Source organism: Diachasma alloeum, unplaced genomic scaffold, assembly GCF_001412515.2.
Source record: "Diachasma alloeum isolate Michigan unplaced genomic scaffold, Dall2.0 Dall_scaffold_00396, whole genome shotgun sequence".
In the NCBI taxonomy this organism is placed as follows: domain Eukaryota; kingdom Metazoa; phylum Arthropoda; class Insecta; order Hymenoptera; family Braconidae; genus Diachasma; species Diachasma alloeum.
In genome coordinates this window covers 118,612-143,968 of record NW_021680535.1, presented here as the reverse complement: position 1 = coordinate 143,968, position 25,357 = coordinate 118,612, and the positions used below count along the sequence as shown (strand labels likewise).

The 25,357-nt window shown below is 39.9% G+C and overlaps 1 protein-coding gene and 1 long non-coding RNA gene across 4 annotated transcripts in view; one reads left to right on the top strand and one right to left on the bottom strand.

Annotated features, from left to right (window-relative positions):
• Positions 1-25,357, bottom strand: part of LOC107041973 — a 320,981-nt gene that overhangs the window by 199,769 nt on the left and 95,855 nt on the right. The window lies entirely within an intron of this gene.
• Positions 11,290-13,554, top strand: LOC107041975. Its single transcript, XR_001461116.1, has 5 exons — positions 11,290-12,171; positions 12,244-12,344; positions 12,419-12,477; positions 12,600-12,651; positions 12,885-13,554. It is a non-coding gene; the product is annotated as an uncharacterized LOC107041975 (long non-coding RNA).

Here is a 25,357-nt window from a genome sequence, read left to right as displayed (position 1 = left end):
CATTCCACAAAACAAGAAAGGTTAAATTCTAAAGGCCAAATTTTACATCGTTTTGATCCAAAACTTTTTCACTTACTTTTTTGGAACTTACTGCAATTAAAAACGCCAAATTTTCACTAAAATAAGCTCGTAACAGATAATCATTTAATATTTAATCGACAGAAAATCGATTTGAAGGATAGGAGTGGAAAAATCGATATACATGGTATTACCCGCCGCGCGGTACTGGCACCGTCTCCCCTACGGCGACACGAACTTACGTACTGGGCCCTAGCGGGAAGTAATTTGAAAATTTCTTGGGTAGATTGGGGTATATGCGACGAGATTAAAAACACAATTCACATACACTAGATAAAGTTTGAATATATTCATTACAGAAGTTTTAAATTGTTTGTGCACTGAGGTAAAGATTATATAACAGTAATAAAGTTTTTAAAAACAGTTTTGATTACACAAATCACTAAAAGACTGAACTAAATTACGGATGTTTGATGTGAAGATTTGGTTTCGTTAGAGTATAGAGAATAGCGTCTTATCTCTGTGATGTCATGAAGCTAACTAAATTTTCTGTCTTGCTGAAGTAAGCGAGGAAAAAGGGATGTGTTTAAAATACAAATTTTGAGAGTGAGGGTTACAGATAACAAATCATTTTGCAAAAATTTTCCCTCAGTTTTCTAATTGGTGAATTTCTGAGGCTGTGAAAAGAAGGAGGAGGTGTGTGAAGCACCCTCAGCATGAGTTTGGGGCCCTCGGGGAAAGTCCGAAGAGCAGTAAAAAAAACGTGGGTATGAAAAATCTCTCCGTGCGCTCGGGTTTCATGACTTGTACGTGATTTCTGGTATTTCTCAAAGTGGAGAGTTTCTAATGTTTTCTATTTTCGGCTGAAATTCTAAAGATGGGTTAATGTATGACCTTGAAAATGGAATTTTGGCTGGACAAGAAACGGTTATTTGTACATTGAATATTTTAGTTTATGATACATTTTCAGTTTCTACAGTTTCATCTATGTGAGACTGAACAGAATTCCAACAACAAGTTGTTGAATTTCAACAACTAGTTAGTAAGTTTTAACAACTAATTGTTAAATTTCACTAATTAGTTATTGACAATCACCAACTAGTTGGTGAAATTGACCCAATAATTTTATCCGTGCATCTGGACCTGGAAATTGCAATTCCATTGAATACTCCAGAATTCAACTAATTTTACAATAGCAAAATACATGAAAATTTCGTGTGAATGAGTGTTCGTTAAAAATTTCAAGATTTTTAGTTGAAATTTCAGGAGTAATTTTCTAACAGTGTATGAGATGAGAAATATTTTTGAATACAATATTTCACTGAAAAATGATCTAATATATACCATTGCGGCTATTGTTAACTCAAGTTCTCTTTCCGCTTGGATGAATCTCCTCTATTCTAAAGTTCGACTGATCTCTCTGGTCTATGAATAAACTTTAAATCAACAAGCAGTACGGAAATCTTGAAAACACGAAACTCTAGGGGATCGACGGAACTAAATGCAGAATGATTCTTTAAACTCGGACAGGCTTTTCCGTACAAGGTTAGGTGGAGATGCCCGTCACTGATTCAACATGCTTTTTTCATATTTAATTTCTGCGTATGAAGAAACCAAATCATAGGGTCTGAACTAGTTTCGAAGTACATCATCTAGATGCATAACAAAATGTATAATTTATGAGTTCTCGTCTCAAGACTGTGTCGATGTTGCTTCCTAGTTTGTGGATACCGAACGTTAGGGGAAGTCATCACAGTAGGGCAGGATCTAAAATGTCGAACTTTATGAAAATGAGTATATTTACTCGATTATGTTATGAATAACATATCTATGATTACGTAATCGTCGACTTGATTCCAGTCGATTTTTGACTACTTGATTTCAAGTCGAGTGATTCGGACTCCATCAATCCCAATTTCGGACCTGCACGGAGAGAAATTTTTGATAAAAATTACCCTACCGTTCTATAAAAGTGTATCATGAGTCATCGTTTCCTCATTTCTATCCCGAAATTTCGTAACAATTAATATATGATGATCAAATTTTATTCTACGTTAGAAAAATTTTATCCTGACGCATAATAAATTTTATCCTTCCAGTCCAATAATTTTTATGTAGATAACAACGAAAATTCTAGAACGGTTGGTAAATTATACCATACCAGTACAGTAATTTTTACTCTACCCGGCGCGGTAATTTTTATTTTTATCAGGATAAAATTTCTCTAACGTAGAATAAAATTTGATCATCATATATTAATTTTTATGTCATAGGTGCCCAGAATCACGCGAGGCGAGACTGGGCTCTGTGACATAAAATAGTATACGAAACTCGTGCGTAATGGTGTTTTTTGACTCGTGGGATTCTAAAACTCGCCTTCGGCTCGTTTTACAACTTCCCACGAGCCAAAAAACCCATTACGCACTTGTTGCGTAATATACTATTACTAAATTTCGGGATAGAAATGAGAAAACGATGACTCATGATACACTTTTATAGAACGGTAGGGTAATTTTTATCAAAAATTTCTCTCCGTGTGATGTAAGCAGAAAAGTGGATTATTTCAAGAAAGAAAGTAAACCGAAATCGACTTGAACCAAGCCGAAATTCGACATGAATCAAAGCGAAAAATCGACTTGCCGTGTGCCGGTTTGTATCTCTTCGAGTCAGATTTGATTCATGCCGACGATCCGACATGAAATGACTCGATTCCCGACCTGATTCAGTCTGACTGGATTCAAATCGATTTTTAAGTTTGATTCAGGACGATTTTTTTTGGGTGCAATTCGCTCGATATTGTAAAAGGAGAATGTCTTCGAAAAAAATATGCAATTCCAGTTTCTACCATTTGTATCTCAAATTCCGACCCATTTACGTAAACTATGATTAGTAACTTTCGCCCTGATCTTTCCTTATTATAATAGTGTTAGAAATTGTAATTATACAAACTTAAAATCCGATTTCTATTTTCAAAGTAATAATGGAGATTGTTATTAATTAAAGTAAGTAATACAAAAGTCTCGATCAGATTAATTTCAATTCTCACTCATCGTCCTGTCAGCTCAACACTATCAAAACTCAAACTGAACTGAACCCTCTATCTTCTCCCTATTATATACCTTCCGGACGTCCAGAACATTCTCACTCCTTCTAGACTCATTCTCTCTCCCATTCTTCCTATATTCTAGATCTTTTCACACTTGGTACCTTTGCGTCTCACTCTCATTCTTTCTCTCTTATTCACAGAAAACACTACACTGATAGAAAATTTTAGTTGTTGTTGTCAATATTTAATGAATTATGATAATAGTTAAGAAGTCTCATTAACAGCAGTAAATCGTTCCACCTATTCTATCAGTGCATGGAGACTTTTCACAATCACTGTGCTGATTCTGTCCGATTTGACCTAAAAAATCGGTATCACTTTACAAGTGTGACCCCAAATGAATTTATATTTATACATATGCATATGGCCTATTTTTATGGATTATTTACGGGAAAAATGAGAAAAAAGCTCGGTCTCGACAACTCGAAGTTATACGGCTGTTGTGAGGGATGACCACGCATTCGTCGATGATCCGGCAAATTTTGCAAGGGTATTTTGCTCTGTGCGAAAAAATTTTGCCCTGTTTTCAAATAATTAATATTATTGACCAAATACATGAATTACATATTTTCGGGGTTTGTAGGCAAATACAAAATGAATTATTTCCTCTCATTGCAAAAGTAAATGAAATCTTTCTAAAAAAAACAAAAATAATTATGTTCGTAAAAAACACTGTGCCACGGAAAATTTTTCTCTGGTATTTCCTGGAAATGTGGAAGACAATTTTCTAGAAAAATACAACTTTCTTAAGAAAAAACATGAAAAAAATGCAGAAACCAATGAAAATAAGCTAAGTCAGGGCTTAATACAGAATCAGTAAGGATAGAACCAACGTCCTTGGCGTGGAGTTTTCACAATCACTGCCTAATATCAATCTAATCTTCCATGTTCTGACTCCCGCCAACGATGTTACTTCTATCTTTATTGACTTTTCATTGAGCCCTGACTTGGCTTATTTTTATTGGTTTCTGTATTTTTCCCAAGTTTTTTAATGGAAGTTGTATTTTTCTTCAATTCAAAGAAAATTGTCTTTCTCATTTGCAGGAAAAACCAAAGAAAAATTTTCCTTGGCAGTGTTTATTACAAAAATAATTATTTTTGTTTAAAACACAGGCAAATTATCAAACTATTATAGCTAATTCGATAAGCTTTCATCTGTCAATTGAACGGTAATCGAGTTCAAGATTAGTTGATTTCAATGTTAATTGAATTTTTCTAGAGCAGGGAACAATTCGCTGTCACGACAATAGATTTTGTTCTCCAACTGAAATATTCGGACAAAGAGGTAAAATATGAATTCAAATTTGTTTACAAGACCTCCAACTGACTATCTTACCTGCTCAATTATTCATATGTGACGTGGGAGGTTTTCATCCTCCCTTAATTAAGTCGCCTTTCGACTTGAAGACTATGCCTAGCTAGTCTCAGTACGAGCTCACGGGGAATTCGCCCATTTGGGGAAGTTCAGAAAAGGATTGATAAGGGTGTCGTCCCAATAACCAAACACCGATTATCAAATGGATCAATATAATAAACTGAAGCTAATAATTCAATATAAAATCAAAGTAATAATGGGTTCGGTATCGCGCGCGGTACTAAGATTTTTGGCGAGGAGTGGACATCCGTTCAGATCCAACTTCTCCCGTACTCTGCCTTGATTTAGAGCTTGAATATCGTTACTAGCTCGAAATGCTTAATAAGCATTCTCACGGTTTTTCATAACTAAGACAGCCATATGTCATCACTGACAATGGCTGCAACAGTCAAACAGCTCCATTCTAAGAAGCTGGACTCGAGTGTCACCGTGGGACTGCTTATTTAGCCCAGACAGTTTGCCTTATTTTCATCAGAAAACATAAATTGAATAAAATGGACGTGTGGATATCTCCCACAATTAAATTTTTCTTACTCCTGGAAGAAAGTCTCTAATATTTGTTTCAAAAACTTCACATTTCAAATTTCCAAAGGTCATGATAAATCACAATTTAGCATTTTCACAATACACTTTCACAGTTAATGGATTCGATACATTCCAAATTCGAATTTCAAACAAGCTCACAGAAATTGGGCGCTTTATAAGTCACGCTACATTCTGTTATCTTAAGCCCTGACGACCGAACCCTCACAAATAATATGAAAAAATTTAATAGTACAATAGAATGCAAGCAGATTCTATAGATCTATTTTTTAAGACAGCTTCTCGCAATAGAGTAGCACTCTTGCTTTTCCTTTAAAAATGATCTCCTAGTAGATTTGTCTAAATCAAAATATTATCGGAATTCATCTTCTATTCTTTTTTTGTATTAATAATTTATCTTCAATACTAGATCTCTAGGGTTCGTATTCTCAAACCTCAACTCCCAAAAGTCTAATTCTTTGAAAGACATTGTGTTTATGATGAGATGTTTTTTTTAAAAATAAATTCAATGCTTTTCTTCAACTACAAAACTTATTTTATTTATCAATCATTTCTTTTCCGTACAACTGGATTTCGCCATATTGCTAATAGCGCCGCCAACCGTTCTCTTTGGGTTACTATAATTTTCGATTTGAATTGACTCACGAACATTCCGGGCGCCTTGAAATACTATTTTTTCAACTGAATAATAATATATATATTTTTTTTTAATCAAGTAAAAGTTACGATAATTGACTTGAATTGAACGCAATAAAGAAGATTGAATAGAATAATAGAAATACATGAATGATCAATGGTTAATTATTCTCTTCTTCGATGAGTGGAAGTGGGCAAATCTTTGTCACTGCGCGTTTGCAGACTCCAGAAGACGTTTTTATCGTCACAACTCGTACTGTCCCATCTTTGCCTGGGTGGAGCTCCACCACTCGACCCATGGGCCAACGTAATGCTACAGATGGGCACGCCTGTGCCCTGACGTCACTGGGCTTCCTAACCTCCAGTCGATGATGGAACAATTGTCTGAATTTGTTGTATGGCTGTTGCCCCAATAATTGAACTTGTCTTATGGCTGAAGCCCCAATGTTCGAAATTGTCGTATGGCTGATGTCCCAATGAATCTGTCTGTCTCTCTCTCTCTCTTGTATCTTCCGAACTGAACCACTGATTATAACTTCTGAATAATTGCCTGTCTTGCGTTTGTTTTTTGCCTTTTGTCTTGATTTTGTCTCTTGATTTATTGTCTTGATTATGTTTTACTGACTTTTATTGTATTGACGCCGCTCAACACGTGTTACAACTGCTTGCGAACTGACGCCACTTGAATGTACTGATTTTTTATGAAACTCGTTATTCTCTCACACTCATTTTTTAAGTGAGTCCTTCTGTTGGGCGCCAATGTTTATGATGAGATGTTTTTTTTTGAATAAATTCAATGCTTTTCTTCAACTACAAAACTTATTTTATTTATCAATCATTTCTTTTCCGTACAACTGGATTTCGCCATATTGCTAATAGCGCCGCCAACCGTTCTCTTTGGGTTACTACAATTTTCGATTTGAATTGACTCACGAACACATTGTCATAATCATAAAAGTCACATATAAAAGAAAGTTATTTGACCATTTCGTTTTTCTTCCCACTAGTAATACGAGAAATTTTCTATATTTTCGGGTTGTAATTTTTCCCATGTTTTGACTTTTGTTGTTCCACTTGTCTTTACCATTCCTACAATTATTCATGAAATTAATGTTCCCATTAATTGGTAATTGACATTGGTAGTGTTCTTTTTGTGAAGTCGAAATAGAATTTTTACTTTCCGAAATTTCAACAGAACCCAAAAGATTCTCTCAAAAATTTTCACATTCTACAAAAGTTTCCGTTCGACTATGTCATCAATATTCTACAATGATATTGAGAGACTGTTTCTGTCTACAATGAATTGTAAATAAAAAAAAAAAAATTTCTACCTGCCCAACGATGCTTTTCCATCACTCATGGTCATATGAGTAGCCCTTCCCTACTTATCCAAAAATCAATCTCCCGATTAATTGGCAGTGGGAAGAATCTTGTTGTCTCTCGGCAATTGATGTGAATCCATCGTCGTTGTACCTTGACGAGAATACATAGCATCCCTGCTCAACTAGTGTTGGCCGTCGAATAGCTGGTGGTGACGTATCTTCTGGATCAATTTGCATACGTCTTTATCTCTCAGTACTCGTAGAACATTGCCTCTTCTGTTGACTTTCTGTGACAATATTCCTTCAGAACTCATTCCGTACTTAATCCGTTTGAGTAATTGTTACGCACTCGGGTACTCGTGTACGTGAAGGGTCACCAATGTCGCTAATCCTCCTGGATTGAATGGCCAGAATGTTGAAGCTGTCCGTAGATGTTGGAATTTTATAAGAATTTTCTCCTCATAATTGTTTCTCTCGGCGTACATCTCCCGCGTCGTTCGCTTGCTAGGTCGCGTATGCTCGCTGAGGACAGTGTTTTGATCAGCTGCCTGCTGCTCAGCTGATGTGGGTGATCCCCCTGGATCAAATAACCGAGTCATTAGCCTCCACTGCAACGACTCGATTATTTCCCGAGCGCTTCTGTCTCTCACTGCTCGATTCTGTTGCTGCGATATTTCTGTTTGTCCCAGGAATGTCTCCACACTGTTGATCGGCCAGGAAGAGACCGCATTTTTCTTCAGCTGCGTAATTGGTTCGATTGATTTTTCAAATTCTGTCGAGCTTTGTTCGTCTCGATTTCCGAAGCGCTGGTCGCAATGATTCTCATCTGGACTAGACTGTTGCAGAGCAGCCTGCCTAGCATCGTGGGGTCGGTCCCCCTGAATTTCCGTTTTCTCATCTTCAGGTACAGGCTGACCATGACAAAATTCCTCGGCGTTCCCCAGTGGCAATGTCTCGATCGATTATTGATGTTGTGTAAGTTTCTTCACATTTCACAACTTGATCGTTCTCAAACACTATTGCTGTTCCGTCTGAACAAGTTCCGGTATCCACTGGCCACACAGACACACCATCTCTGTGCCATGAGAAATAATTGTTGACTATTGCCTCTGCGATTTGTTTTTTTTTCATTTTTCTACCGCAGCCGGTGTTTCATTTTCCATCATAAAAATTTTTCTCTTCTTGTCCAAATATTGGTGAAAAGTACGGTTTATTCTGGTCATCGAGTCTAATGAAAACTTCTCCTAGTTGTTACAGTGAACTGAGACAGATTTTTTGCGATTCTTAATGCCGTTCCAAATCTTGGATCCCTAACTCTTCATTGGGGGGCGATCCTCATCGATTACTCCAGAGAACGGATCGATCACCACATACACGACTCAACTGTACCCATCTGGCGAATCGAACACCTCGTGTTACTGGAATTTCCTCTTCAGACTCACACGAAGTGCACCTCGAATAGTCAAAACCATTTGTCCCACTCAATTTCACAATAAAAAAAAAAGGTTTCACTAGTCTCTGATTAGTCTTAGACCAAAAATCCATAATCGCGCTCACACAACACTTGATCAAATCCTCCTTGAACTTTATCACTCAAAACGTCCCATGAATTTATCACTTCTCTCAAAATATGGATTATTCGCACTCAACTTCCCTTAATGAGTGCCCCACGTTGGGCGCCAATGTGACGTGGGAGGTTTTCGTCCTCCCTTAATCAAGTCACTTTTCGACTTGAAGACTATGCCTAGCTAGTCTCGATACGAGCTCACGGGGAGTTCGCCCATTTGGGGAAGTTCAGGACAGGATTGAAGGATTGAAGGGTGTCGTCCCAATAACCAAACAGCGATTATTAAATGGATCAATATAATAAACTAAAGCTAATAATTCAATATAAAATCAAAGTAATAATGAGTTCGGTATCGCGCGCGGTGCTAAGATTTTTGGCGAGGAGTGGACATCCGTTCAAGTCCAACTTCTCCCGTACTCTGCCTTGATTTAGAGCTCGAATATCGTTACTAGCTCGAAATACTTAATAAGCATTCTCACGGTTTTTCATAACTAACACAGCCATATGTCATCACTGACAATGGCTACAACAGTCAAACAGCTCTATTCTAAGAAGCTGGACTTAAGTGTCACCGTGGGACTGCTTATTCAGCCCAGACAGTTTGCCTTATTTTCATCAGAAAATATAAATTGAACAAAATCGACGGGTGGATATCTCCACACGTCACACATAAAATTCAGATTAACTGGCAGAAAATTATTCAACGTTATTTCTCTCTTCACGGACTTTGAATAGATAGTAACTATAGTGTCACTTTGGACGACGGGTATTATCAGTCTCTACTCCAAATGTTGAATTCTACAGAGAAACGCACGGTAGGTAATGGAATATTCAATCTGCCCCCATTTTTGCACAGAATATAAAGCTGATATCGGTTGCAGTCAATTACATTCATTGGAAATTCATGAGTCTGGCGTGGAGACATGTTTGCGTTAAAGAGAATTCCCTAGATCCCGCAAACAAAAAATAGCTACGATCTTAGGAGTTACGAAAAGGGGCACTTTATGCACAAAAATCTGTAAAAGAAAAAAGAATTGTGACAATTTGATTGTCAAGTGGTTCTATTGTTTTTATTTTTATTCTAAAAATTAATTTAAGTGATACCTGAGTCTCGGGGAGAACTCAAGCTCCCTCATCTTCAAGAAAACGGAGAAAACCATTGGGAAATCCTCACCTGGAGAATTATTTTCAATTATTTTGGGGAATTTATTTATTGAGGGAAATTCATCGTGGAGAGGACCTCGAGGATACAGAAGAGGATGACCCTAAGAAAAATCTCTTGGGGTCACGATGGACGAGTCGATTCAGCAGTTTGGGACTCTCTATCCAGCAGTATTGGACATGGTGGAGATTCACAACTTGGACTAGTCCAGGCTGAGAACTTCGAAGTCAAGGGAACTCCTGGACAGTCTTGGGGAATCATCCCCAAGGAAGGATACTCGTCGTGGGACAGAGCCCACATCATCAACAATTTAGAAAAATTATTTACAATTTTCTATTATAGGAAAATTAGAGGAAATGAAATAATTGTTGTCCAGTCCAGGGGCTAATGTGATGCTCATTTGAATAGTTTTGGCAAAGTTAGTGGGGGAGGGCCCTTTGTGTGGGCAGAACAATGACCATAGCGTCAGTTCCCGTTGAGACAGGTAGAGTGTAGGAGCTCAGTCGAGTAGCTGTCGAGTCGCTGAGATTTTTGGAGACTTGAGTCGATTCTTGGACGGACTGGAGCTGCTGGAGAGGATTCTGGAGCCCTGGACTGGACAGAGATTGAGATAAGTCGTGTCTAGAGCGTATTTACTTGTTTATTGGGTCGAGACTGAGTCCTGAACCCTGTCGAGTGGAGTTAGAATTTATCTCGTAATTTGGTATTGAGAAGAGACAGTGAGTCTCGATAGTTCATTTTCTTTTATTATTTGGAGTTCAAATTCATTTGATATATTTTTGTGAATAGATTTAGAGATAATTTTGACGTGATTCATCCTGAATTAATTTTGTTGGATGCTGGCATATCAGCTAAAAATAGATTTCATCTTAATTCAGTGAGAGAGTGGGGAAAGATAGGATATTTCCCCACGCTAATATATAATTATTCATTTTGCGCACTGGTGAAGCCAGTGGTCCATTTGTTTTTCGTGTTATTTTATGATTCAGACATCTAAAATTTCTGTATTTCAATTATTCGTATTTTTTATCATTTCTTATAAATATTATTTTCATTGCTCAAGCCCAAAAAGGGCTCTTTTACCGACGGTAGTTAAGCATGAGAAGTAGGTCTTTTTACCGTTGAGCAGTATAAAAGTGCGAAATGCAATACTTAGGAGTGAAAAAGTGAGAAATGCACTCCTTAGGACTGAAAAACGTGTGGCGCCACCCAGCGTTAATGTACCAAAATNTTATTACGCTGTGGCGGGGAAATTTAAATGCATTTGATTTTTTTTTTCTTTTGCAATTTGTTTTTTCTTCAGTGGGGGGGGCTCCGCAACCCCCAACCCCCCCCGCCGGGGGCTGCGCCCCCTGGACCCCGCTCCACGCCCCCACCCCCAACCCCCACGGGCTTTTCGCAATAAAAAATAGTATACGCGCTTCGGCGTCGAGTGCTGAATTCAACGCTGGTGGAGTACAGGCGCACGAGGCACCGTTCGTCTACGACTCACGTGCCTCGTGCGCCTGTACTCCACCAGCGTTGAATTCAGCACTTCTCCGCCTTAGCACGTAATATACTATGAATAGACCAGTTTCTTTGGAGCATAAAATTCTGCATTCTGATTTATTTCTCGCCATTCCAAGAATTCGACAGGAGGTATCGTCCCTCCTCCCCCTTGTTAGAAAGAGTCCAAGCTGATAGTTTCGGTGTGTGGTGAATTAATCACTTTTTGTATGGAAAAATTGGCATTTGCCTATTTGGCCAATATTAGAAATAAAATAGGCTGGCGCCTAGGGTGAAAATTACGTTGGGAGACATTGGGCTTGGGGATAGTTGTGGTGTATTAAAAATACATATTTTAATTAATTAAGATCAATAAATTCCGAAATCGTCACAGAATATTCTGAACACGAGTTTCAAGAAAGTGTGACCACTTCCCTACCTTGAAAATTCTTGGTCTCATTTTGAATTGGTCAGAATAAATGGGACGGAATCAGGTATATGTTGAAACCAAACCAATTAAGCGCATGAGACTGGATCATAGCTCATGTAAATGAGATATCCTTACAATTGTATCGAGAAGTGGAAAAATACTCACCTCTGCATATTTTTTATTTTCGAAAGGTGTCTTGCAAATCCAAGAATGATGCATGCTGACTTATTGTATATTGGTTCGCCCAACAATACTTTGGAGATGATACTCAGAAAGCTGTGAATATAATCACAACAATATTCACTATTTTTCTATCGTACAGCGATCGATGTATATTTTTCAGTTTTCAGACTGAAAGAATGATAAAAAATGTGCGGGGCGAATTACGTCATCAAATCAACAATTTCAATTGGTTGCCTGATAATGCTAACGCTGCATTGACAGAGATAATTAGGAGAACGAAAATTTTAAACGGAATGCCAAATTGGTGCAGAAACCGAACGGCCATTGAATATCATTAAAAAGAGGTATGCAAATTTTTTTATCACGATGCATTAAAAAAAGCGTATAGGAGAATTTGAATTCATTGATATCCGCAGTTTACGACTGGTCCTGACTACTTACCTAATATTTGGAGCTTCTGGAGTTACGAGAAGTAGTACAATCTTTACTTGTTTACTGATTGCGTGACACCAAAGCGGTAATGATGAAAGACTCAATAATAATGACGAAGAAAATTACTTCCGATTTTTGTCATGATGGTATATTTTTCAGATGGTATACAAATCCACTGATTGCAAAGGCCTACTATCAGCCCTTTACTAATGTACTCTGTGAGTAAACATCTAATTTATTTCTATGTTTACAACTCCTTGACGTGGAAATGTTTATGGTAGAGTAAATATCGTATGCTATTTTTTTTATTTCCACTTATAGTTTCAATATTTCATTTTAGTCATAAATGCAGCTTTTCTTCAACTGTCTTTCTTCGGTTCCGCACTGCCAGAGTAAGTTCTGGATGAATACCATGTACAGAATCCAGTATATTTCAATTCTTTCTTCTCTAGTTACCTGAATTATGGAGCAATAGGCAATGCCATTGGTCACGAATTCGGTCATGTATTTAATATGCGAAGTAGTTTCGTCGAAATTTTATTGAATGAATCAAATATGTATGTGTTGTATAAGGACATCTGCTGTATATCCTTTTCTATGACTATTCTTCGGACATTCACCACAGACGGTACGATGAGGCCCTCTTTCTGGACCATGACGCTTTGGATGACTATGATGACCAAATTTCGTGCTTCATGAGATATTTCGCTAACAGTTACAACAAAAGCGAAGTAGCTGTGCAAACATTTGACGAAATCCTGGCGGATGCAATAGGAATGCAAGCATCATTGGACATTTACGAACGTCTAAAGCAGCATAATAAATCAGATCGGGAATTAAAGATTTGAAAATTTTACTATTGAACTACTATTGAGATGTTTACTATTGAGATGTTTTTCATATCTTTCAGCCAGGCATGTACTCCTCACAAAAATGAAATGATTCCCGTTGACTAGTAGTGCATTATTTGAAATAGGTTAATGATTACTTTTCGTCTTACATTTATTCGAGTTCTTTCTGAAAATTCTTGTTTTTAGACATACTGCGAAAGTAAAGCTCCAGGATTGGAAAAGCACTGGCTCTACCCACACAGTCCCTCAGAGTACCGAGCGAATGGTGCTGCTCGCAATATTCTAGAATTTGCAAAAGCTTTCAATTATCCAGTGGGGAGCCCCATGAATCCTGCGACCAAATGTAGTGTTTGGAAAAAATAACTACAATTTTTTATTGTGAATAATTTTTATTGCACTTTCTTTCCATTCCGTATATTGTCCATGCATCAAGCTAACAATGTTCTGAGCAAGCATCTTCAATTTATCAGTTCCGAGATAAATGCTATATGATGATAAATTAATTAATTATTAATAAATTAATTTTGCAATTGGAATACTTGCATCCCATATATCATTTCCCTACTGAGATATATCTCAAATATGTCTGTTATATCTGCAGCAAAATATACAATATTTAAGATATATGATGATATAAGAGTCCGGATATATCCGCAAACTATAGATGGATCTTGAATATTGCCTTTTTCTAAAAATATATCCTAGATATATCTCATATATAGGGGAGTATCGAATGAAATGGGACGCATTGAGATCTTTTCCAATTGTCAATATCTTCATTTATAAGTAAAGATATTGACAATTAGAGATCATGAAACGTCCCATTTTGCCCGAATCCCCCCTATGCTACATTTAATTTAGATATAATCACCGGGGATATATTTTTTACGCATCCATATTCATTTAAAATGTCTTTCATCACTGAATGATGACAGCTAAAGTAACTGAGATCAAATTGTCTTTGGTAAATGAAAATTTTCGAAACTATTAACCCTCTGAAGCGAAAGGGTGTTTCCTCCACTCTATGCCGTCTCAGTGAGGCGTAGCCTACACAGTATGATGAGAGCCGCGACGTCAGTGTCGGCTCAATACGGCCTCGAACAGAAGTAATGTATTCTCACTACACGTGGGAACTGTGGCGCTGAAGAACTGGCACTGTTTCGTTACTGTGCGAGAGCCGAAAACCTGCTCCTAGGTAGCGGGGGCAGTAAGTAAGTGAAGCCAACAAACTAACTTGAATCAAGCAGTAAAAAAGACTTGAATTAGCCCTCTGAATAGAAATGCCCGCTCCCCACCCCAGCGCCTGGCGGAGCCTCGCACGTTTCTACTGCGGTGGTGCGAGAGCGCAGGGCCGTCGTTATCACTCTGGGTCTCAATACATTGAAATAACTCAAAATGATTCTAGCGCGGGAAAGATGTATAATTTTGAATTATTTTTTTAAATAATTTTTTTTATCGTATAAACTTGATGGATCAATAACTTGCGATTATCATTTTTTCATAGGTTAATAAAATTTTAAACATAAACGGAAGTTATTTGCGATCCTTGGTTAATGGAAATAGGTTATGAAATAATGATTAAAACGCAGTGAATTAACTTTTACTTTTCTTTATTCATTAATATCGCACGAGGAAGAAACGTCTGTACTCTACGAACTGCTCCAGCAGACTAAATACTAGTCAAAAAGACCAAAGGAATATCGTCACCTAACGACAAAGAACTCTCAGTTCTTTTTCGCTATGGGAGGCTCTGTTCTGAGCTAACATCTCGTTGCACGTGCGGTATTTTGGCTGTGGCTTTATTTATCTTTTTCTTGAGTTGGAGGCGAGTTTAATTTGAGGACGGGTCATCAGCCGATCTGGAAAATTGTAGCGATTCCGCTGATAAATTACTCATCATCTTTCAAGGTGAGAATCTTGCAATTTATTTGAGATTCACCTGTGATTTGAAACTAACCTAAAATCTGTTGGGAACCATACCGCTCTTTTTATGGACCGTGAAACGGCTCAGAGGTCCTGCGACACCCCACCTTACCATCAGCTGCAACAGTCGGTGTCCCCTCCAGCGCCACCTGTTTCATTCCAGCCTGACGCTGTCTCCACTCTCGAAGCCGCTGCTCCATTTGCCCCCGTCGATAACTCAACACCGTACTCTTCATTCTCTGATCTGTCAAAATTCGCCACTCCTGGATCTTCATTCGCACCCTCTTCAGCAAAGTTGCGCCCCAAGCACAGGAAAGTAGGTAGACCATCCTCTGCGGACTCCCTCGGTCGCAACAGGAGTTTTTCGGACGGCTGTATCAAAGATATCCTCAAGAGAAAAAGAGCAGAAGCGGACCTAGATAACTTTTCGCAGAGTGAGGTATCTCTGACTCCCAAAAAACCAAACCGACAATCCCCAAACATTCTAATTTCTTCTCCCGCCGGCTCCTCTCATACCCTTCCCTCCTCAGACTCCTCTTCCTGCTCACCGACACCCTCAACCGTTACACCTGCCAACATGTCCTCTCCGCCCCCTACTCCTTCGGCCGCTGAAGTCGGTACGTTACTTCTGCAGCTCCAACAACAACTTCAACAAATCCAATCCACAATGAGCACGAACCATCAGTCGCTTGAGTCAAGGATCGTCACATTCCAGGAAGCCAACAAATCAGAATTTGCGAAATTTGAGGAGGATTTACATTCTGAATCCAAAAGAACTAACGAGCGCTTCTCAGCCATCAGGAAGGACTTTAACAAGAAATTCGAAATCCTAGCCAATAAACTCGAATCCGATCCTCACTCCTGCCCTCACAGTTCACAGGCTCCTAGAATAGATGTCATTGAAGCCAAACTTGATACTTGCCTCTCCGTCCAACCTGTGCAGTACAACGACCTCCTTCGGAGGCTTGAAAATCAGGAGAAAGAACTCAGGAAATCCAATATTGTCATCAAAGGTCTCGCCAGAGCCTCAGAAACCCTTGCCACAGACGTTGAGAACCTTTTATCAGCTCGGTTTGGACTTCAAAAAGCCTTTATAAACATCAGAGAATTTGGAAATGGCCCACTGAAGCCCATTGTTGTTACACTGAACACCCCACTGCTGAAGCAATCAATAATGAGCTCGAAATTCAAACTGAAAGGAACGAAAATCTACATCGACCCGGACTTGACGAAGGCGAAATCGGAAATTTACAAGAAAGTCCGCGACATTGCAGCAGAACACAGAGCTAAGGGACACGAAGTGAGGGTTGGTTACAGCAAGTTTTGTCTTGATGGTATTTGGCATCACTGGAATCACATGAAGGGTGACTTTGTTGAGAAGAACCCTCACTCACGCAGTGCCCCTCCCAAGGGCCCCAGAATATCTCCAATGCAAATTTCTTCTTCACCACCAAAAAACTAAGAATGTGTAGTATTATATTTTGGAACCTTCAAGGCATCAAGAATATTCACAACCACGACGACCTTGCCAGCTATGACGTTTGTTGCCTCTCTGAAACTTGGTGTCTCCCTGGCGACCCAATTAACCTTCCAACCTGCCTGAGCTCCCGTAATTCAGTCGACGTAGCAGCCACCAGAACCGGCTCCAGAGGCCGGGGTAGTGGAGAGCTCCTGAACGTCATACCCAACGATTTTTCCTCGTTGACCTTAGGCTCCTCCAGATGGTGGATTATCTCCCGTATCTCGTTATTTACTTGGCATGTTATCATCGTAAGTTTCTACATTAATCAAGAGGATAACTTCGTCAAGGTACTAGCTGAATTCCAACCAATCCTCGACGATTTATCAGAAATGTTTCCAGACGATGGTATTATTCTAGGGGGGGGGGGGGGATTTCAATGCCCACGTTGGTGATCATGATACAGCTCCTAATGAGGCCTTTGAGCTGGGCTCCCTGAGTGTCTCACGCAATTCTCGTGACCTGGGATTTGATGCCCGTGGTCGACAAATCATTGATTTCATGGACTTCAACGGCTTCATCCTGTTGAACGGTAGGACCCTGAGTGACTCTCCAGCGAACTTCACATGCAAAAGAATAGACAAATTCTCGACAATAGATCTAGTGTGGTTCAACGCCTCGAAACTAGACCTGGTGGCAGATTTCCGGGTCGAAACTGACAAGTTCGGTTCCGACCACTACCCAGTTCTCCTCAAACTCTACACCCACACTCTAGCCGAAGCCTCTCCAGCTGCTCTCAGCCAGTGCTCTCAAATCATTAGATGGAAGAACTCTCGCCAGGCTGCCTTCTCTCTTGAGATAGATCTTGCTCCAGAAATTTTCTCTAACTTTGAGATGCTCGACTGCCACCAACTAGCCGAGTTACTTCAGTCAGCTATTTCTCGAGCAGCCACGAAAGCGAAAATGATAACAACCACACGGGCTGCCTCCCGAATGCACAAACCCTGGTTCGATGACGAGTGTTTGTTTCTCAGACAAGAAACCCGAAAAGCTCTGCGTGCACTGAGGAAAGCTGGTGGCAACTCACAGCTGAAATTGATTTACATTGAACTTGACAAACGATATGAGGCTCTGAAGGAACAAAAAAAGTTGGAATACTTTGAGGAAATTACGATGAAATTCGCAAATGTGAGGAACCCCAAAGAATTCTGGATTGTAGTAAAAAAATGTACCCCTAGGCTACTACACTGTGACTCAATCTCGCTGAGCGAATGGTCCTTGTTCCTGAAACAAGTCTACCCACTGCAAATTTCTCTCGAGCTCGTATTTCCTAGTATAGCTCACCCAATACTGGACGCCGTGATTACCCCATATGAGCTTTCTACCTGTCTTAAGCAAATCAAGCTAAGCAAAGCCCCGGGATGCGACCAAATCTCCAACGAATTCTACAAAGCCCTCCCGGTGGACTGGCAAGCCTTTTTACTTGGCCTATTTAACAAAATCCTCGCAACAGAAGTCTTCCCAGCGCATTGGGCCCGCATTATCATGTTTATGCTTCACAAAAAAGGACCTCGCTCGGACCTCTTTAACTACCGAGGCATTGCCCTCATCAGTTCCTGTGCCAAGATCTTCACTCAGATTCTCCAAAATCGCATTTACCCCTGGGCCGTCTCTGAGAAACTTTTTCCTAAAGAACAAGCTGGATTCGTGAAAGGCAGAGGCACCGCAGATAATATTTTCGTCCTTCAATCAGCAATCCACATGAGGCTTAAACAGAAAGATGGCAAGGTTTTTGCGCTTTTCGTGGATTTTAAACGTGCCTTCGATTCCGTGTCTCATCTCAAACTGTGGTCATATTTACACAAGATTGGTCTCAGCTCCAAGATCATTAACGTTCTGATGAGTTTCTACAATCAAGCTTCGCTCCAGATCCGATCGAGGGACGGCCTGTCGGATAAGGTGGAGGTGGGGGAGGGGGTACTTCAAGGAGAGATCCTCAGCTCTCTCCTCTTTATTCTTTTTCTGGGGGATATCGTGGAGTTCTTCAAAACTCGCGGGTTTGAAGGCATCAGCCTCAACTCGTGCACCAACCTACAACTTCTTCTCTACGCAGACGACCTGGTGATCCTCGGCCGCTCCCCAGCTGACTTAAAGAAAAAAGTCGCTGCGATGGAAGATTACTATGCCATCAAGGGCCTCACAGTCAATAGCAAGAAAACGATGAAAGTGATCTTCAGGAAGGGAGGCATGGTCCCGTGCTCGCTTAAGGAGCTCAAGTTCAATGGGGACAGTATAGAAGTGGTCGAATCCTACACATACCTTGGCGTGGTATTTTCCAGTTCAGGTCTAGGGGCGATTCCTATCAGAGAAATGTGTAGAAAGGCAAAAACAGCCATGGGCACTGTCCTTTCCATCCTGTCATCGGCTAGAGCGGACTCCTGGGGTGGGACTCTCCGTTTATACAACAGTCTTGCTTCATCAGTACTCCTGTACAACGCCCATCTCTTTGGTCTCCATTACTGCCATCTCCTGGAAACGTCTCAACTTTCCTTCTTCAAATGACTCCTTCATCTGCCTAGAAATACACCGAACTTCACAACACGCTTGGAACTCGGTTTGTCTCCTGTTGAGGTCACCCTGGTCAGGGCTGGCCTCTCCTGGATTATCAAGCTTTTGAAAATGAATGTAGATTGCCTTCCGCGGATCTGTTATGACAGATTAATGGTCCTGAGAGATTCACAGCATTGTCCGGAAGAATATAACTGGATCTCGCAGCTCAATACGCTAGCCAGGGGTCTTATTACTGAGGCTCTCTGGCATTCTTCGGACTGGACTGTCTGGGAGAACCAAAAATACGTGATTCTTAACAGTCTCACTACCCTCCTGAGAAACAATGATCTTCACAGATTCCGCAATTCATCTGTCCACCAGTTGTTGCTTCAGAGGTCTCCAACGGACAGCTTCCTCTCGTTTTACCCGGAAAGATGTCCGATTCATCTTACACGAGCCAAGATACAAATTAGGCTGGCTGCACTATACTCTAGCAGATTCCTTATAAAAAAGAAGCTGTTCCGGGTGGAACCGCTAGAGATTTGTGTGAGGTGTCGCCTCGGAGAACCAGAGACCTTTATGCACTTACTCTTCAACTGCACAGCCTACTCCAGTATCCGGGAACATTACATCATGCCCCGGACGTGTCCAGAGGCTTCGCAGCTGGATAACCTCACTAGTCTACTAAGTTCTCCTGATCTGCGCTGCATGAAGGACTTATTTTTATTTGTTGTTAAACTATTTGAGTCTCGTTCGCTTCTGGTTTGATCATTTGAGTTTACTGTCTTGTTTGCATTGGCTAACTTTCCTTGGTATTACTGTTACAGACTGATTCTCTTTATGTTTCCACTATGCTGACCTGTTCAGGTTTCTAGAGCTTTTAGTGCTGCACTGCTTCAATCTCCTACCGCTCTCCACCTGCGCCAGTTGACTGCAGCGTCGTCTTCGCTATTACAAGCTTACTCATTGCCAAATACTTGCTTTCAATTTACACACTTTATTATGCCATTATACCATTTGTTATATTGTAAAGCAGAACCTCTGCATTAATGAATTTATGTATTCAAGGATGCAAATATAATACTACTACTACTACTACTACTACTACTTTTTCGCTATGGAGTCATTGTTTATGTTTATATTAACTCTCCGGCACTCTCTACGTCGATTCGTTCTTGTACGCATAATCTCTTCAAATCAATTTTTTTTTAAATGAAACTTATATTCCAACACTGATGAAAATCACATGGACTGCTCTTTCTTTTCCCCATATTTTTCACTTTTCACTCACAAAATAACGATCTTCCCATGGCGTTCCTGTGATAATCTTAGTAAGCAAACACGGAGACTGTTTGAATCAACAACGCAACAGACGATGACAGAATGAAAACACTGACAAGCACAAAATAAACACGGACACCGTTTGAATGTAAACCCCCATACCCTGTTTGCTATCTACGGCCCAGGGCCCACGAGAGTGGGGGAGCCTTTTTGTGATGTCACGCAGTCACGCATAGCACACGCACACGTTATTGGCCCTTTTCTCTTTTTCGCTACACTAATCAGGATTTCGCAAGAGTTTCCAGTCAGAGGATTAAGAGGGCACGAGAGTAAAAAAAAACTACCGAAATGCGGGCAAATCTGAGCTCTACAGATTCTCTTCATTTGGTGAATTCCGAGGCTCAAAAGTTATCAGTACCAAATCCGTAGTACTTCGAAAATGTTATGGAACAAGTTGAGGGTGGTCGGAGAACGATAAATATTTTTTTTAATGTGTAAAAGTACGAGGTGGCTGACAGATATGAGCGCCGCCATCTTGGAAGTACATTGCGGTCCAGGGAGGGGGATCCAAGCATCATGGCGACGACCAGACCTGTCAACCACCTCGTATTTTTAATCATTTATTAAATATATTTATCCTTCTCGCATCTCAACTTCTTCCATAACACTTTCGTTGTGCTAAGGATTTGCTGGTGACCACTTTTGAGCCTCGGAATTCACCAAACGACGAGAATTTATGGAGCTCAGATTTGCCCGCATTTCGATAGTTTTTTTTACTCTTGTGCCCTCTTAAGTTGAAAATTGACTTGGATAAAGCCGCTATGTACAGCAGGACTCCTAAAATTTCAACCGACTGAGGAACGAATTCCGAGAAGTCGAAAATAGTCGGCCGAGCTCTCATTGGTCAAGCGCGCGTTGTGGGGAGGTCAGCGAGAGAACGCATTATGTTACTCTATGTCTTTGGCCGTCGGGCAACAGTGAGTATATAACCCCAAAGTAGATTTTTCCCAATGATTGAGGTTAGGGAATCATTCGGGAGCATAGGGCTATGCGCCCGGGAAATGATGGGACCATTCTGTAAACGGAAGGAGTGGGGACTGAAAGCACGAGAGTGGGGACGCAGTGACTCCGCCCGTCGAAAATAGCCGGCTCGAAATTACAGGAGCCCTACTGTACTACCTGGAATAGGAAGATTTTCCGACATGAACTCCATTCTTGAATCTCCATTCTTGAATCAATCCAATCATTCAGCTTGAATAAGTCTGATTTTTCAAACTTGATTTAAGCCGATGTCAGCTGACGACGTTTCTGTTTGAAATAATCCCCTTTTCTATACTCACATCCGATCTAGAACCTATGGAGTCCGAGTCACTCGACTTGAAGTAGGTCGAAAATCGACTAGAATCAAGTCGACGTCCACTCGAATCAGTATTTTGTTTGTGTAGTTATGGCTAAAAGATGCATAGAATGTACCTAAAGTCTCCACACTTTATGGGTATTTTACACATAAGGTCAGTTTCGCAGAGCTTATGCATAAAACCCACATAGTGATTGATGATAGTCCGCATATTTAGTAGAATATTATATTCATAAACTAACGCGTATGCTAGGGGAGGATGGGGCAAAACGGCCCCCTTTCAATCGTCAATATTTTCCGATTCAATAATCCGATTGGGATGAGTTAGAGCTCGTTTTGAAAAATGAAAAATTATCTTCAAAATGAAGTTGAAACTGGGAATTTTCACAATGTCATTCACAAGTTATTGACAATTGAAGGGGGGCCGTTTTGCCCCACCCTCCCCTACATGTGTAAATATCCATCATCAATATCTGAAAATAACAGCCATTACAATATTAATCAACTGGCATTGAACAACATCCGGCATCCGTCACTCACAATCAAATCAAATCTCGATCACTTCATAGAAATTATGTGACATACATTTATCATGTAAATAAATTCACATCACAATTCGGAAATATTGTTATTAAAATCACTAATTGTCATTCTATCAATTGAATTTCGAAAGTGTGTTCCAACAATATTCGTGAACTATGCGAAAAACGGTAGTATTATTCATTTTGGGTGTTTCAGGCGAACTAAAAGAAAAAAAGTCGTGTGAATCTAATCCAGGAAACGCGAAATCTGGATGATTTGAGTTTTTTTAGAATCACTCTGATCCAATTTTCGATTAGGCTTTTCACTCTAGTATATATGTCCTTTTTTCACCATCGTCTCTTTGATAGTTAAACCATGGAAGAGGAATTTCTCCCCCGCCCCCTGTAGGAAACGAGGTTGTTGAGGGATCTAACGATTCACTAACAAATGCGATAGTTATAAAACAATCACAGTATATTTACAAGACGTAGACTATATACAAAAAGTGAAGATAGATAATGTAAGGAGTAGGTGTTCACTCCTGAGTATTCGGCGGTCGGTGCCGGACTGCTTGGTTGAGGTGTTTCTCAATTCACAAGACAGCCCAATTCCGTAGATGGAATTAATCCGAAATATACGCGTGACACAATAGGGAGCGAGTGAGACAGCACGGGAGTTTCGTTCGCCCGTCAATCATCTTTTCCTCTGTGTCCGTGGTCAACGCGTAGATGTGTGCGTCTGTAGGTGAGACGCTACACCCCCCCCCCTTCTAAATGTCTTACGTGTTGTATGTACAGCCCCTAATAATTATTGCATATTTTTCGTTCCATATTTTGTTTCCATTTTTATTACCATCTCAAAGCGATAATAAATTATTAGGATCAAATAAATATTTATTCAGTTTAAAGAAAAAATCTATTTGATTCAAATAAATAAATTTTCTTTATCTGTTTATTTGGTGTAAATAAAGAATTCATTTGGATCAAACAATACATTGGGGCAGTTTCAGGCTGTTCATCATCTGCACTGAGAAAACATTTATTCCTCCCAAGAAAATGTTATTGGTGATATCTTTTTCATACTCTTAGTAGAAGAAAATATCTCTTTTGGAACGTATTTCTCCAGGCCAGTCATTTCCAGGTGCTCCGAAATCATTTCCAAGCGTGAGAATTATGGTGATCTATAAGAATATTCTTCTGCATATGACGTCGAAGATACTCCAATAATAATTATTAACATTTGGAATTATTCCAATTTTCTTTACCTGAGAAAATCACCAATTTGTAAAATCCGGAAGATATCGGAGAACATTTTGTCAAGGTCATATGTAGCATAATAATCAGATTGTTCAACATCACTGCAATTTTTGAGGATGGACTTGGACTCTCTGAAAATGACTGTCCTGGAAAAATTCGTTCTGAAAAAATATTATCTTTTGACGAGAATATCAATCCTTGGCAGGAATAATTTTTTCTCTCAGTGTGTAGTTGATAATTGTACATATAAATTTCATATTATTTCATGCTTGTTATTGTGCGATGAAGCCAGCCCTTTCTATGTAATTTATCAACACTAGAAACATGAGATAGATACCATTAGAATCTCATTAACGATCATTTGACTGTTCTATTTGTGCCACTGACATTTGCGTTGTACGATACTAATTGATCATTAGAGTTGAACCTAATTTAGTACTCCTACGCCCGTGGTTAAGACTGAGAGAACATCAATAATTTCGCGGCGCAATTAACCAATTCTCTAAGTAATTTGTAATTATCTAACACATTGTTCAAGGTGGAGAAACATCGCCGAAGGAATTAAATGTTTATAGCAGAGACAATTGGGCTCACCCAATCCATTGAGACACGTTCTCATTACGTATTCATTGACATCCAACCTTTAAATGGTTCAAAGTTGAAATCGATACGGAAACTACCAGAGACCCGCGGGTATGAGTCTCTACCACTTCGTTTTTAATTTAATTGTCGACGATCCAACTGAAATTTTCTGTCACGTCTAACTACACATCACCTCTTTTTATCTTGAAATTGAATTTCTTGCGAATATTGGTGAGAACGTCTTCCTCAGACTTGTAACTTATTTTTTCTTTTATCATCTTCGTTTTTCTGGAGTTGTTATCGCTAACGGAATTCCATCCGCAAGACCACGATCTTCGTGCCGGGAATCTTGGTGGAATATTATAGCTTTATCAGTGCAGCCACGCGTACGTATAAGCTTTGGATGCCACACTCTAGCGTTTCCCGGAATTTCTTGGAAATATATATACCCCTACGTATCCGGCAATTTGAACTCAAATAGAAGAAAGCAAAGTTTATGATTTGGCATACTGAAATAACGCTGAGGGTTCAAGTTGATTTCACCAGCTGCAGGTGCTCGTGTATTAAATTAGGGATGGCGCTTGGTTCATACGCGCGTTAATCAGTTAATTAATTTCATGTGTGTATATCCCCAACTGAACTGTATTACCGCATGCCCATGTACTCTATTCCATTATATTTCCGCACTGACGGGACAGCACTGCCAAGCTCAGCGGAATTTTAATACCTTTGAACTTTGTGTTGCTTCCGAAACGAATTAGTTTCAATTTGGAAACTTGAATTTTTCAATTTTTTAATGTTTTTCGATTTTATTCTTTGCTTCCGAATGGAAGAGTTACAGTCGCAATTTTTTTCGATTTCTTAATTTTTAGGCCTGCGCACGACACGCGTTGAAACGAGAGTTTGAGAAGTCTCGGCTTCCCACGTACGAAATGCCAGTGTTGGAGAAACGGGCCAAGCCTGGCACAAGCCTGGGCTTGCCAAGCCTGGGCGCCCAGGCTTGGACCGAGGTTCGGCCATCCCTGGGGACCAGGGCTTGAGTCTCGGGAGAAGGGCAGGTAACCGAGCCTTGGTTGACAGATCTGGCCCAGCCTTGGCCGGACACTGGCATGCCGGAGCTCGATAACCAAGCCTCAGCCAGCGGTGGCCCGGAGCTTGGTCATTGGGCTCCAGCCGTTGGTGTAACTGTAAGGGTTAAGTCGTAAGGGTGAGATGATGAGAATGGAATCATAGGGGTGGAATCATAAGGGTAAAATCTGAAGAGTAAAATTGTAAGGGTCAAATCGCAATAATGGAAAGGGGCGAAAAAATCATAAG